The sequence below is a fragment of the Poecilia mexicana genome, unplaced genomic scaffold (assembly GCF_051168715.1).
Source record: "Poecilia mexicana isolate PSO_F unplaced genomic scaffold, ASM5116871v1 scaffold_18, whole genome shotgun sequence".
In the NCBI taxonomy this organism is placed as follows: Eukaryota; Metazoa; Chordata; class Actinopteri; order Cyprinodontiformes; family Poeciliidae; genus Poecilia; species Poecilia mexicana.
The window spans coordinates 5,390,382-5,404,636 of record NW_028263387.1 but is presented as its reverse complement, the minus strand read 5'-3'; positions in this window follow the sequence as shown (position 1 = coordinate 5,404,636).

The following is a 14,255-nucleotide window of genomic DNA, read 5'->3' as shown; positions in this document are numbered from 1 at the left end:
TTCCCTGCCAGCCACAGAACTCTCCGGCCACAGCTCCCCTTTCTCTGGTCTGCCGTAGAACTTTGTCTTCCCAACTTTCATTTTTCCGTCATTGCTCTCTCTCTCTCACCATCACTCTTTCTCAGGGCAATCTCAAGACGGCAGCTGTAGCATAAATTCTTGCTTCCCTCCCTCCCCGCCGCGTTTCGACGTTTATTCCTCCCTCATCACATCGTTCATCATCTCTCAATCCCGCCAGAGGAAGTGCGGCGCGCTTTGTGTGTGTTTTTCGCAGATCTCAGACGAAGAAGCCGTTGGAGCCTGGAGTTTGTGCAGAATTCTCCTTAAACGCCATGAGTCACCGGCTCCTGTTTATTCTGCAGTTGGGAAAACCGCGGATGTGTTGGAATGCAGATGGGGGGATTTTTAGAGGACTTGGGCAAGGAGGACCGTCCTAAACTTTTCAATTTATAATGTCTTATACGGCAGAACAGGATACAGGAAGTGTTTCCACATTAATAGCTGCGGGGCGGACTGGACTGGATCTCCCTCGGCTTACAGGTCACGGAGAGCCACCGACAAAGGGTGAAGAAGGTCAAAAATCACTGGTTTTTTTCTTTTCTTTTTTGAAATCGACCAATCATTTCTCACCTTAGGCCGACATTTAGAGGAGGATGACCCGACAGAACGTCGTGAGGCCTCATTAGTGGTGTTGGCCACGACTGCGGTGGTTGCTCATATAGCCAAGAAAAAGAAAAAAAAAAAAAACGGCCATTAACATGAAAGTCGCCGGCAGCGTATACATTCAGACATGAGGAGGTGAAAATGTCACACACAGAGACGGTAGAACAGTGATGAAGATGAGTTACATTAATGCTAATGGTCCATAGAGAGCGTATGAAACATTTCTCTTCATGCATAACTTTGGGGAAAGCTGGAGTGTGTAACTTTTCCGAAATATATATTTTTTACATATTTGTAAAATCCGCCACCATGTTATGAAAGTTTATCAGAGGAAAAAAAATGATCTCCTTCACTTCCTCTGAAGAAATGAATCGCTCAAAGACAAAAACAACCAATCAGAGCCAGGAGGAGGGTCTTAGCGCTTTCAGTCAAACTTATGTAGTTGCTGCTAAATGTGCTAATGGCGGAAAAACAACTTGCAGAAAAACCATTTAGTGACCGTCATTAGTAGTCAATATTTTCATATTAATGTCATGGAGCAGGAATTGAACCAGTGACCCACCAACTGAAGGGTGACCGTCACCCCAGATGTTTTTGTTTGAAATAAAAACTAAAAAATTGTTTTAGTCAAATTATCTTGGATACATTTTGTCATAGCCTTCATTTCAGCCGAATCTCAATAGGAACAGCTACTGTGGGACAACAATTTCCAACATGTTTCCATGGTTTAATATCTTTCATGAATTAGCCGGGTTGATTCTGTTAAGCTAACTCCAAATGGACGTTGTCCAGTTCATACAACAACATTTAACGTCAACTGCAGTCTGTTGTGAAAATTCACCTTTGAACTCACTAACAAGACATTAACATTTTCAGCTCAACTTGTTTTAAACCGCTACATACGTCTGACGAGCCACTAGCTAACACTACACTAACAAATATAGAATATTTACATTTTTTAACAAGCTCACAGTGACACTGCAAGTACAGTAGAGCTGGGCGTATCGATTTAAAGATTAATATTATCAATCCCTATGTGAGTATGAGTATCAGATGGACATCAGCTTGACAAAATCAGTCAAGCTGATTAGCAGTTTCTCTTCTATATGTCGAGCTACAGTATATGCAAGAACTAATACACCAAATATCAAGAGCTTACATTTTGAATTAGAGAACAGGATTTCATACCTTTGTAATGTTAACAAATATTAATATGGCTGAATACGAAAATAGATTTGTGTCAACTGTTGAAAGAAAAATAGTATTTCTTTATAGGTTACATGCAGATTACAGGAAAAGACCTAAGATTGAACAATTGTAGCAGAAGATAAAATGTAAATATTTTTATTTTACATCATGTTACTTTGTAGTTAATGATTTTTTTAACCTAAAATCTTTGCCCAGATAACCATAATGAATTATGATTATGATCGTCATCTCATTGACTAACTGAAGTCAAATTTCCAAATTATTCAATGATAACGAGATATCAGGGAAAAATATCGATATTTGGAATTGGTTTCGGCAACACTGGCCCTGTATTTACTTTTTATCAAATCGATACAAAAATTCTCAGAATCGCATTGATTCTGGCTCACTATCCATAATCTAGGCCAGGCTTTGTTTTTTTATTTCAGTTTCCAGCATTATTCTAGAATTAACTCTGTTGGTGTGAAAATAAGGATAAGGTATTAATTCATTCAAAATCTGTGGAAAACCAACAGGTATGGGTTTATGGGTTCGCTCTTTAATACTACATCAAAGTCTGAATTTCCAAGCAGCTCAAAACAACACTGTGTCTAATGATTCATTCTAAGAAGTAAGTGGATATTGGAGTGGGGTTTGTTTCAGACTAAGACATGGGACTCCCCGCTGATATGTTTGGCACTACTTTACATTCAACATTAGCGAGTCTAAAACAAATTACGTCAAAGCAAAAAGAAAAAGGATCTTCGGCTGACAACCAAGAAATCTGTGAGAGAGAGAGAAAAAGAGTCGGCCTTCAAATGCAACATCCCGTTCTGGGTTCCCTTTAGGAACATCAGAGGAAGACGAGGGGTTGTGTGTGGAGAGACGGGGCACGCGACAGCCAGCAGCTGTGGGGCAGAAACACGGTGGCGGCGACAGTAGCCCCAGCACTTCGGCTTGTCCCATTGATTTCAGCTCAACAGCAAATTGGACCATTTTTCACACAGTCCTGCAGCGGCCACACTTGCCTTGTTATTTATTCCTCCATTCAGCAGAGCTGCTTGTGCCGCATGTGTCAGGTCTGGGCGAACAGAGAAACACGCTTTCCGGGAGACATCGATGACTTTAACACAACATAAATATGCTGGTATAATCATTTAAAGGTGTTAGCCAAATACATGGTCCTCGTGGAAAGATAAAGTCTGCCGCCTTTATCTTTCTGCTTTTGATTATATGTCCTACAGAATGCTCTATAGTTACAAATGTTATGTCTGTTCATATTTTTAGCTAGGTTTGGTAGCTGTAGCCGACTAATCTTGATGTCTATCAACAAATTCAATACAAAATTGTTGTGAAAAAGCTAACTTAGCATATTGTGCATTGACGCTAGTTAGCCTAGCTATGATAGTTTAGCTGACTTTTGTTACTTCTAAATAACCTAATTAGCAGAGGTTATAGTTATACTTTTTTTTCAAGCATGATGTAGTTATTGTGAGATAGCAACATGTTCCTTCACTGAATGTTCTACAATGGCAATTTATCAAAATTAAGTTGCTAAACGACCAAATGCTTGACATTTAAGCTAGATGGCTAAGCTAATTTGTCAGACATTTTATCTGTCTCTTTCAGAAAACGTTGACATTCTAACATATTCCTTTACTGAATATTCTACGATGGCAATTTATTTATCAAAATCAGTTTGCTAAATGACCAAATGGATGACATTTAAGCTAGACGGCTAAGCTAGTCTGTCAAACATTTTTATCTGTTTCTTTCATAAAGGCCTTTTTATACATATATATATATATGCTGAAATTATTCTTGGTATTCAGGAAAGTAAATAACAGTTTATTTTTTTGTATTATTGGACTTTCAAATTATTTGGACAATTAAATCTTTGCCATGCAGGTGACTCATTTTTAAATGCAGTATGAAAGACATTTTTGACAGCCTCATAACAGCTATGTGTTGGTTGCCTATACTTTAAGTTTCCTCATATTTAAATCAGCAAATTCTAAAATGTCAACCAAAGTTTTAAAAACAGCACATATTTCCTCCTCGTGTGGTCAGAGTTGAGCTGCTCCCTGATTCATAAATTACTGGCTGTTGAAATCATTACCCAGAGCTTCTTCCTGGCGTTCTTCCTGCTTGGATCTTGGCTGGGTCGCTTTCCACCTCCTTCAAAAGTTTGAGAGTCTGTTTGAAAATGCACCAGGAAAGCTTGCTCTGACAAAACTTTTGTGCATCTGCAGCATCTTTATACTGGCAAGGGAGCTGTAGTTCCAGTTTTTTTTTTGTTTGTTTTTTTTACTTACTGCAATTATGGAGAGAGATCCATTTCTGTTCCTCGCTTCTTTGGTTCCTCGATTCCAGCTCCACATCACAGAACCCAATTGTGAGACCAAAAGATTAAGAAAATAAAAAGCCAAGGTATCAGAGTTGAGTACTGAGACCTAATACAATCTTTTACTTCTTGATTTGTTTTAGTTCTTGGCATGGATGTTAAGTAGGATTCCACAATATCAAGAAAATATGTAGCTTATTTGTAATTCTATTTCACATAGTTGTGACGTATCAATTAAACTGAATCTCTCTAAATATGCTTTCTTTATCATTACAGAATGTTCCCACACTGTTAGCATCTCAGCCACTCAAAATATACATCTGATGTGGACATCAAAGGAAGTTACACACAACTGTACACAATATTGCACTGTTGGCTGAACTCAAAATCTTGTCCAGCTCTAATGGTAAACTAACCATCTTCTGGGGCATACATTGGTTGCTTGACCCAAGCTAACAATAAGTATAAATAAATATAAATATTGGGGGCCTGGTATTTATTTATTTATTTTATACGTTTTACCTGCATAATTGTCAATAAAATGTGCGATGAGTTTGTATTTCTGCTCTTTTCACCATGACAACCTCAGCTTTCAGTGTGTTTATTCACCAGGGTTGTTTTGAAGCAACAGATCGGATTGCTCTTTGCCAGCCCCATAGACAGGACAGAAACGCCATGACTGTGTGTGTGTGTGCGTGTGCGTGTGTGTGTGTGAACAGCTGCATAAACTTCTGTGTAGACAACACCATCCCCTACAGAACCGTGCAATGGTTCCCTAATAATAAACCATGGATTATTATTGAACACAATTCAGCCTGATTTGTTCTGTAAGAGTGTCTTTAGTCAGAGTCTTCTTCAAATTCCCTGTAATGTAGAACATGACAGGAAATCTTTCCAGCCCACAGCCATCGCCACCTTCAATCACACTGAAGAATTTTGAATTAATACGAGTTACAACAACATTTAATTTCCCTTTTGGATCAGTAGGGTCTTTTTGAACTTGAATGTGACAAATCTGATGTTCCGTTGAATACTGCCTGTGATTGGTCGAGCTTTTAGTACAAAGGTTTCAGGTGCAAACGTAACTTATATAAACCCTGAAAGAGCAATTTCCAAGTTTGGGAATTATGGCAGTGACAGCAGACCTCATGACCTCTGTTCTAAATGTCATATCATGGACACTTCAAGCTTCCTGAAATGATTTTCAGCGAAAGCAAACACCTCTACATCTTGAATGGTTGTTTTGTAATATCAAGTGGTATACTACTCGTATGCAAATTCGTAACTTTTATTTTTAAAAAATAAAAGTTTTTTATTTTTTATGGTACGTGGTGCCATACCTAAAATATTAAACTCTAGTCAGTTCCTGTGACCATCTGAAGCTTTTGTCTGATGAGGAACTTTTATTTTTACATACATTTGTACGTGGTGCCATACCTAAAATATTAAACTCTAGTCAGTTCCTGTGACCATCTGAAGCTTTTGTCTGATGAGGAACTTTTGATCAAGCGACTGAAGGTAGCGTTCATGTCTGGCTATTGATGATACACGTCCTTCTCAACCTGCATCAACCAAATGGGAGGAATAAAGTTGGAATCTGGCAAACATAGCAAACGAGATGCGGAGACTGAATAGAGCCAGAGTTCTTTCTGCTTTTCTTTACACCTCAAGGCACACACAGAACTGGGAATTCTCTGCATTCTTGCTTTTTTTTTATTCCTCTCCACCTTAAACCTGTCAACTTCACCAGCCTCTCTTCACTCTCTATGACAGGTCAGCTGCTCAGTACACCTTTCTAAACCTTCACCTCGTCACTTCCCTACTTTCCTTTTGCCTCCTCTCTTCTTCTTTCCCTCCACACCTGAGAGTTCCTGCTCTAAAAGTCAAAGAGTAATCTAACAGAAGAACAAGAGCCTAAGCCACGGTGACAGTTTTTGTCCCTGTTGTGTGTGAAGCTGGGTGGAGAAACGTCAAACTGCTGAATATGAAGGTGCCTACAAGTAGACAGAGTGTGAATATAATGGATGACTGATTTCAGGCACAGCGTCTGCAAGTTGTCCCGACTGTCTACCTCAAGCTGTCCCGTGTGTTGGCCCACATCACATTCAAAAGTTAGGACTCACCCACAGGTCGATAGTTCAGAAATGTTATTTCGGGTTTCTGTCGTCACATTTCCGATGTGGAATCATGTAATATGAGGATGAGTCACAAACACTTAGACATTGGGTAGAAAAACAAGGTAGAAGACATGATTTATTGCGTATTCTATTACGGAAAAGGTTTAAGGATGGAGACTTTATGGTTCTATATTAACCACTGGATACATTATTTTTATGTTAGAGGGACAGTATTATGTATTTTCCAGCCATTTCATAGCAAAATCATGTAGCTATGTTACTTTCAGTTGTTACTTTGTAATTTAATGCCCTGAAATTGGGCGGCTGTCTCTTTAAGAAGCTCAGGCTCTTTATGAAACCTCCACCTTCAGGAAGTCATCACAACATCGGTCCTCTGTTATTAACCCTTTAAGAATGTTTTTACCAGCGTTTCATTGAGAAGTACCTCGTATAATGAGCCAGGCAGATGTTCTATAAGATGGTTGCTAATTGTTGCTGGCTAGTCTGAAGGAGCTGAGTGCGAGAGTCATGGGGGAGGCAAAAGCTCAGCAGCTTGGTAACTGTAGCTCCAAGGAGGAGTTTCATCCTTGAAGGCGGGGCTAGGTCGACTCAGGCGTTTTGTAGAGCCGAATGGTTGCCACGGGAAATTAATGTATTTCTCAAACATGCATTAAAGAACCAAGGCAACAGTAGGTGCGTTTTTGATGAGGGAATAGCTCACAAAAGTAGATTTTGCATAATACTGCAGCTTTAATATTACCAAATATCCAAGCTGAAGTCACTACTGAAGGAATCAGTTAGGGGAATTAAATGTGGAATCATCCGTGTTCATGGCGTCGATCAATACAATTCAATTCATTTAATTGTCAGATAGATCTTTAATTAGAAAGACGTTCCACCCATTTACTCGATGCTGAGTCTTGCCTCTTGTTGACAAACACTTCATTAGAAAGCAGAAGATAACTAGCACCGCAGACCACTGTGGGTGAGGATGGGAGCTTTTTACGACTACAAAAGCAATAAAAAGGGACCACCTTGCTATAAATTTGCAGAACTAACCTTACTGCACACTGGAGACGGCAATGTGCTGTGAATGTGGAGCTCCGCCCCACAGCCCGGCTTTGGACTGGTCTCGGGCCGCAAGCTCCAAAAGTGGTGAGCCACATCCTTTACAACATCTCTTATTTTAAACTAAAGACAATTACAGACACCATTGATTTTTTAAACATATCAAGCCTTATGGTTTTACTGAGAATGGGACTTATACCTTCCTGATTTCCATTTTTGTATTGAATAGGCTCCAGATTTAGATCCCCTTCACCACATAACTTCTCCTTCCTCCAGCGTCCTGCAAACGGTCATCAAGCGGCCTAAACAAATTTCTGAAGTGATCATCAAGAGAGGTGGTCCCACATTTTTACAGTGTGACAATCAGGTAGTTGGATTTTAACAAGAATAATCCTTCTTCAGGCTTCAGTTGCTTCTAGGTGGTTACTGATAGAGCGCTGTTGGTTTTACAGAGAAGGTAATGTCAACTGTTCAGGTCAGTCTGCAGGTAGCAAAGTGCACAAACTATTGCTAAATGTTTACAATGGACACACACACAAATGCATTGCATTAAAACTCCCACTGCTGCCCCCTTTGTGACATTTTTATGTGTGTTTGGATGTCTGGCTCCAATTAAAATCGGGTCTTACAGTACGGCCTTGGCGGACAGATTAATCCACGCGCAGCACCACAACCACACACAGACACACACGCACACACTCATATAGTTTGTGATGAAATAATAGGCACAGATTTCTCCACATGGAAAACAGATAATCACGCACTAACAAGGGGCATGTGGAGAGTCCACACACACACAGATACACAGAACAGGAATAAAGGTCTGAGGGACAAAAATCACGTCCAGTGGATGGAGAGAAAATAGCATCTGAGCGAACAAAGAGCAGATAAAATTTAACAAAAAGGTAAAAAGAAAGAGAAATAAGAAAAGATGTGGACGATTCAGCCTTGACAACTCTTTGTAGTCCCTCCCCGTTGGGTGAACGCATTGAAATGTAATAAACAACGCAAAAAGGATTTTTTTTTATCATTTCAAAAACCATAGTGTTGTTCTGATCTTCTATTACTGAGCCTCCTCCTCCTGCTGCAGCTGCTGCACCTTTTCAAAGTGGAGTTGGGTCTAATGTTGCGGATTTTGTCAAGACGGCACCAAACGTTGCCGGGTTTGTAGACACAGCTGTCATGAAGCTGCTTAAGATGTCTGCTGCAGGGCTTTCAGGGAGACACGTCGGACTGATGCAACCTCTCCAAACTGTGTTGTCTGAGCACAGGTATATATTTGGATGTTCCACTGCTTTCTCAGCCACATTCAACACTGATGTAGGAATTGCTCTTGCAACATGTGATCCAGGAGTCCTTCGTTGATTCGATGGTTGATTATTGTGAAGGTTGCCATCCAGAGGTAAATGAGGAAGGTTTAGATCTATTTTACACAATAAAAGTGTAAAATGTTGGTCTATACCTTCTTGCCGTGGTATTCCAGGGGGGGCGCGGGAAGCTGTCTGGATGAAAAAAAAAACAAAACAACTGAACGCTGTATGCGCTGGGTTTTTACCTTAGAATGGCCAACTCTCTGTTATTCCTATGTCAATTTGATACAGTAGAGGCTTCCACACTTCCCATATTTGTGTCCTCTGTCACTTTTATCAGCAGTTAAAACTGTTTAATCCGTTGTTAACATGTTGTAACCTGTTTTTCCGAGCCGCCTTTAAACGCAACATGAGCGCTAGGAGACCTGCTGCTGCTGTGCAGAGCTACACAGGTGTGTTAGAATCACGGCAGCAAACCAGCAAAACACAAAGAACTTTTCAGTTTTTCCCCCAAACTAACCGACTGAGTTGAGTAAAGCTGTTGGATGCAGGTCATGTTAGCTAAAAGATGACTAGCTAATATCAATACATCACCTTAAGCTTGTTAACAAGTAGCCTGTAGGCTCCTGATGTTGTTGTCTATGTCCAGCTATGTACATTTATTTTGCCCCCCAAAAATGTTAGACAGGGAGTCTCTAAGAATCATCTTCTTCCTGGCAATGCCAGTCCTTCTGACTGGCATTCACTCAGAAAAACAAGCATGGCAAATGGTATTTCAATAAATTATTTCAGCTTATGTTTTACATTTATGATTGAAAAACAGATTATAGTTTATTTTACTTTTTTTTTTATCATTTTCCGCTTTTCTTAGTCTTAGCTACAGTGTCACCAGCTGCACTTCCATTACAAACATCCTCAAAGCTTTGTCGATAGTCAGCTAATGTTAAACAATTTCGCAATTACAGTGTTTCCTTTAAATAAGAAACACAATTAATGAGTGAATAAGTTTATTAATTAAAAAACATCATCTTCCAACTACTTCCTGTTTTCTTCTTTGTGGTTTTTGCCAGTAGCAGCATCCGCTTGTTGATCAAGTGACTCGTGTGATGAAATTTATTTTCAAAATGTGAATCAATCATACGGTCAATGGAAACACAGCTATTATTATGCAAATCGGATCTATTTAACAAACTGTATATTTATGGACAAGCCATTATTTTACTGGCTAAACCAATATGGAAACATAAAGGTTTTATGAATTTTGCCTGGTGTGACCAAATGTGTCATTGGACTTAATCCAAAGACAAAAGTGTTAAAAAAGGTGCTATGACACAACAAGATACATTTATGGATGCATTAAAATTCTTTTTGAATAAGTCACATGATGTTAATGCTAACTCTGTTCGGAACAGAGTAATGAAAGCACGATGTAGTTTTGCCTTTCTTCCAGCATTTTCAACTCCATAAGGTGACTTTATCTGGGACAACACAGATGCAAAATAAAGCGGAGGGCACATGAATTATAGATGTTAGTGAAAACCTCTTCCTTATTTTTAGAAGTTATATTTGTGGAGAAAAAGCAACACACGGAAAAAAAAATCCTTTTATTTTTCCTTTCTCTCCACACGGATCGAGACGGATAAGGAGGAACGAAGAAATTGTTTCCAACTTCGCCTTTGAGCCGCGTAGACCGAGCTGCAGTGTTTCCCGTCTCCTCACCCCGATGCCAAACCGGAACATTTAAATGTTACGTTAAAGTAAAAATCTGATCTGCTTTGACATTTGCGAGGCACCGTTCCATCACAAGTACATCTGAGAACAGCTTGACGGCTTACTTGGCAACAGATTGACGGACTGACTCGAGCTCTCTGCCGTCACTTCAACATTGTTGTTTAACATTGAATGATTAATGTAATAAAACCAGCTGGGGCAGATAGAAGGGGATTTAACATTGCATTTTGGGTTATTTTATGTCCACTGTTTTTCTTATGTACTTTAATATAGTGAAAACAGACACAAATGCAGCCTCTCTGTTTGCACCACAGACATGTTTACCCTACCTAAAAGGAAGAACATGTGCAAAATACAACTTTAAAAAGATCTCTACAACTGGGTTTTCTAACGTCCACCAGGTGTAGAAAAACACTGTATCTGCCAAACCAATTCAGTATCTTTGAAATTCTTCATTCTTGCTAGATAAAAGTTATATAAAGCAGCATAAAATCTCTTTTTCAAGATGAATTCTTGTGCTACATTTCCCTGGGATGACGTCACTGTCTGTCTTCCCTGTACATCTGATTTGTTTGATTTAAGGATGCCAGCAAATCTCAACTCTGGGATACAATTACTGTTATAGAGGGTTTCCTCCAGAAAACCTTCTAAGTCCAGTGTTAGGTCTGTCAAACAGTGGCCCGCTGTGTTGAAAAATGTCAACACTTACAAAAATTTGGCAGTGTACGAGCAAGCATCAAAATTTGGAAATAATAATGTCTGAGGCCAATGGGCAGGTCCAGGGATGGAGCAAACGGTGAGAACCTCATTATGCCTAGTTCAATATGTCAACTTTAAACCTAATTTAATCCGTAATTTCACGTCTATTTAAAATAAACTGCTTAGTGCGGTCGGTGGAGGGGTAAAGCCTGGTGGCCCGCCAGGCTTGTGATACTCTGGGTGAGACTCTGACCATGAAAAACCTGCCAGAGGCTGCGTTTACAAATCTTTAAGTCCTTTAAATAAGAAAAGCAATTAAAATCACACGTGAATACGTTTGTTTGGATAATAAGTCATTAAAAAAATGCCGTGCCATCCTCCTATCATTTTCTGTCATCTTCTATGTTGTTGGTGCCAGAGGCAACAGCTGGTTGGTTGATCACGCAAACAAAAGTATTTCCATTGCAGTTTTGCAAAGCAAACCAATTTTGATACGGTCAAAAAAAAAAAAAAAAACTAATCTTCAGCGCCATAACTTTTCCGAAATCGATGCGTTTCCATTAAACAAATATATTTTTTAAATGTCAAATTGTAGTCAGTGAAAATGCAGCTGGTGTAAATGTATAAATGTATGAACATTGGACTCATGAAATCTGTAATTCAACATGTTTCACGTCAATTTTATTCGATCTCCCCGGCCTTCCCTGTTGCCATCCCGGTGAGATCTCGGATTCCGAGTCCCCCACAGTGTCATGGCAAGGATCGGGTAGCAAATGTATCAATTTATATTCTGTACCGCTTGCTGTCAAAAGAAGAGGAGTCCCAAAGAAAAAGATCAATTTTCCAGTTTGAGACCTCGACTTTCATCACCTCGCTCTGCCCTTCGCCGTCTCTCTTTGCTTTTCTCCTCTTTCCCCCCACGAGTTTCTCCTCCTTGCCCCTCTCTCTCGCCGTGTAATTGCAGGAAGATAAGTGAAAAATTGAGAAAGAGTAGCTGTAAGACGGAGAAATGATGCAGGGGAGAGGGAACAGAAAGAGATGGAAGGGTTGTGTGGGCGCAGATATGAGTGAAATAGAAAGAGATAATAAACAGATTGGGGGAATGTATATGAGAGAATGTTTCGGACCAAAACCAGAATTACACCAACTGTCAATTTTTATTTATTTATTTATTTATTTATTTTTAGGTATTTCAAACCTTTTTCTTCTTTCTCCAGCTCTGGAATCTGATAAAAAAAAAAATAATAATAATAATAATCAACCTTCTGCGAAAATAGTTTGTGTAAAAGCCGACGATGAATCGTTCCTCCTGGGGAAAATATCGGCACCGGAGAAAACCTCGGCTGGTAAGAACATATGAGGTGATTACTTTGTCGGCGGAATATCTATGAAAACTTTAGATGAAATACTGGAAGCTGCAGTTTGCTTTTAACCTCGGGGCAAAAATAAAATCTCATGGATTATTCACATTGTGGACATTGGCTACTCAGCACCGTGCGCTGCTGAAATAAACTGTTTATGAGGCAGAGAAGAAAAGATAAATCAGAGGTGAAAAAAAAAATTATTGTGAAAGTTAAAACCTCGTAGCACTTCTGAGCCAAGAACCTTTTATTGCTGGTGAATTACCTTACTGGGCCCTCTACCAGTACTTTAAATATTAAAGTGGCTGAGAGATGTGTACCCATAATGAGATTATTTAGGGCACAGTTTCCTAAAACAACAAATTCAAATCACTCTGATTAGACTTTTATTGGGAGCATTACTGTTCATCACTAGTATATTGTTAGTTATTGGATCTGGAAAATGCATTTTCAGCTACAAAGTTTCCTCTGTGTGTTTTGGCTGTTGGAATGATGCTCTAACTTTGTTGAATGAGAACCAGGAAGCAGGTTAGTCCCAGGTCAATCCCAGGGCTTCAGCTGGAGTCACCAACTCAAATTTAAGACTTTTTAAGACATTTTAAACACCATTATTAATTACTTTTAAGATCTGAAACATAATAGAAATGTACAAAGGATTACAAATTGGCAAAAAATTTGCACTTACCTATGAAGGACCTAAAAACAGCTTGCTAGCTAGCTGTCAGCGGTATATTAGCAGCTAGTTAGTGTTTGAGTCAACTGGGGGTGACTCCAACTTTAGGCTGACGGAAAAGTCCCATGTGGAAAAAAAAAAAAATCAAAAACTACATAGAATATATAAGGTTAAATGATCCTGATGACAAAATTTAAGACTTGTTATAATGTATTTAAGGCCACCTTGCATTTAAAAAAAAAATTAATTTAAGGTTAGAAAGGCTTATACCTTAAAGCATTTTAGCACTGTTCAGTCCCTCCAGTTTGAAATTCTGTGAAATTCACAAAATTTTGCAGGCTGATGATGTTTTCCAAAACAACATTGTGTTCACCTGTAGGTGGCAGTATTTCTTATTTCTTCTACACTGACGTATCAGTAACAAAAATTGAGCTATTTATGTTTGTTAAAGAATAGAAATGTGTCCAATTTGCGTGCTTACTTTTTATTTCATTCTATATATTTTTTTAAATCTTTTTTCTTCTAAATACAGATTTTGGAAGGAGTTTAATAAAGACAAAATATCACCAAAATACCAAAAAGCACCACAAAAATCAGTAATTTTGTGGTGTAGCAAAAAATTAAAGGCAATCATAAAATTCTGGAGGAACTCACTATTTTTGCAGCCATGATTCTTTAAAAAAAATAATAACTTAGTCAATAAATATGGGGTTCTTGACTGAGCATAAACCGCTAATTTTAAAGTCATGTGGACTCTGCAAGCCTCCATTGTGTGCTGACCCCAACCTGCACTTTTACAAGGTTTCTTTTTTTAATGTGTGGTTTCGGGAACTGACGGTCTGATGGGTTAAGCCCCCCGTTCCCTGCTGTCCGATCGTGACATTTGCAGGTTCCTCCTGAGCATCGCACTAAGACTGCGGGAAGATCAACAACCAAAGAAATTATGTTTTCATATTTCAAACAATTTCATTATTGGATTGGGTTGGCACACTTTTCTTTTAAACCCATTTTTATCCCAGCTCAGTTCATACCCGATCTCCTGTTTTCATATTTCCTCCGTACGCCCACAAAGATTGCTACTTGAACATAAACAGGATTCCC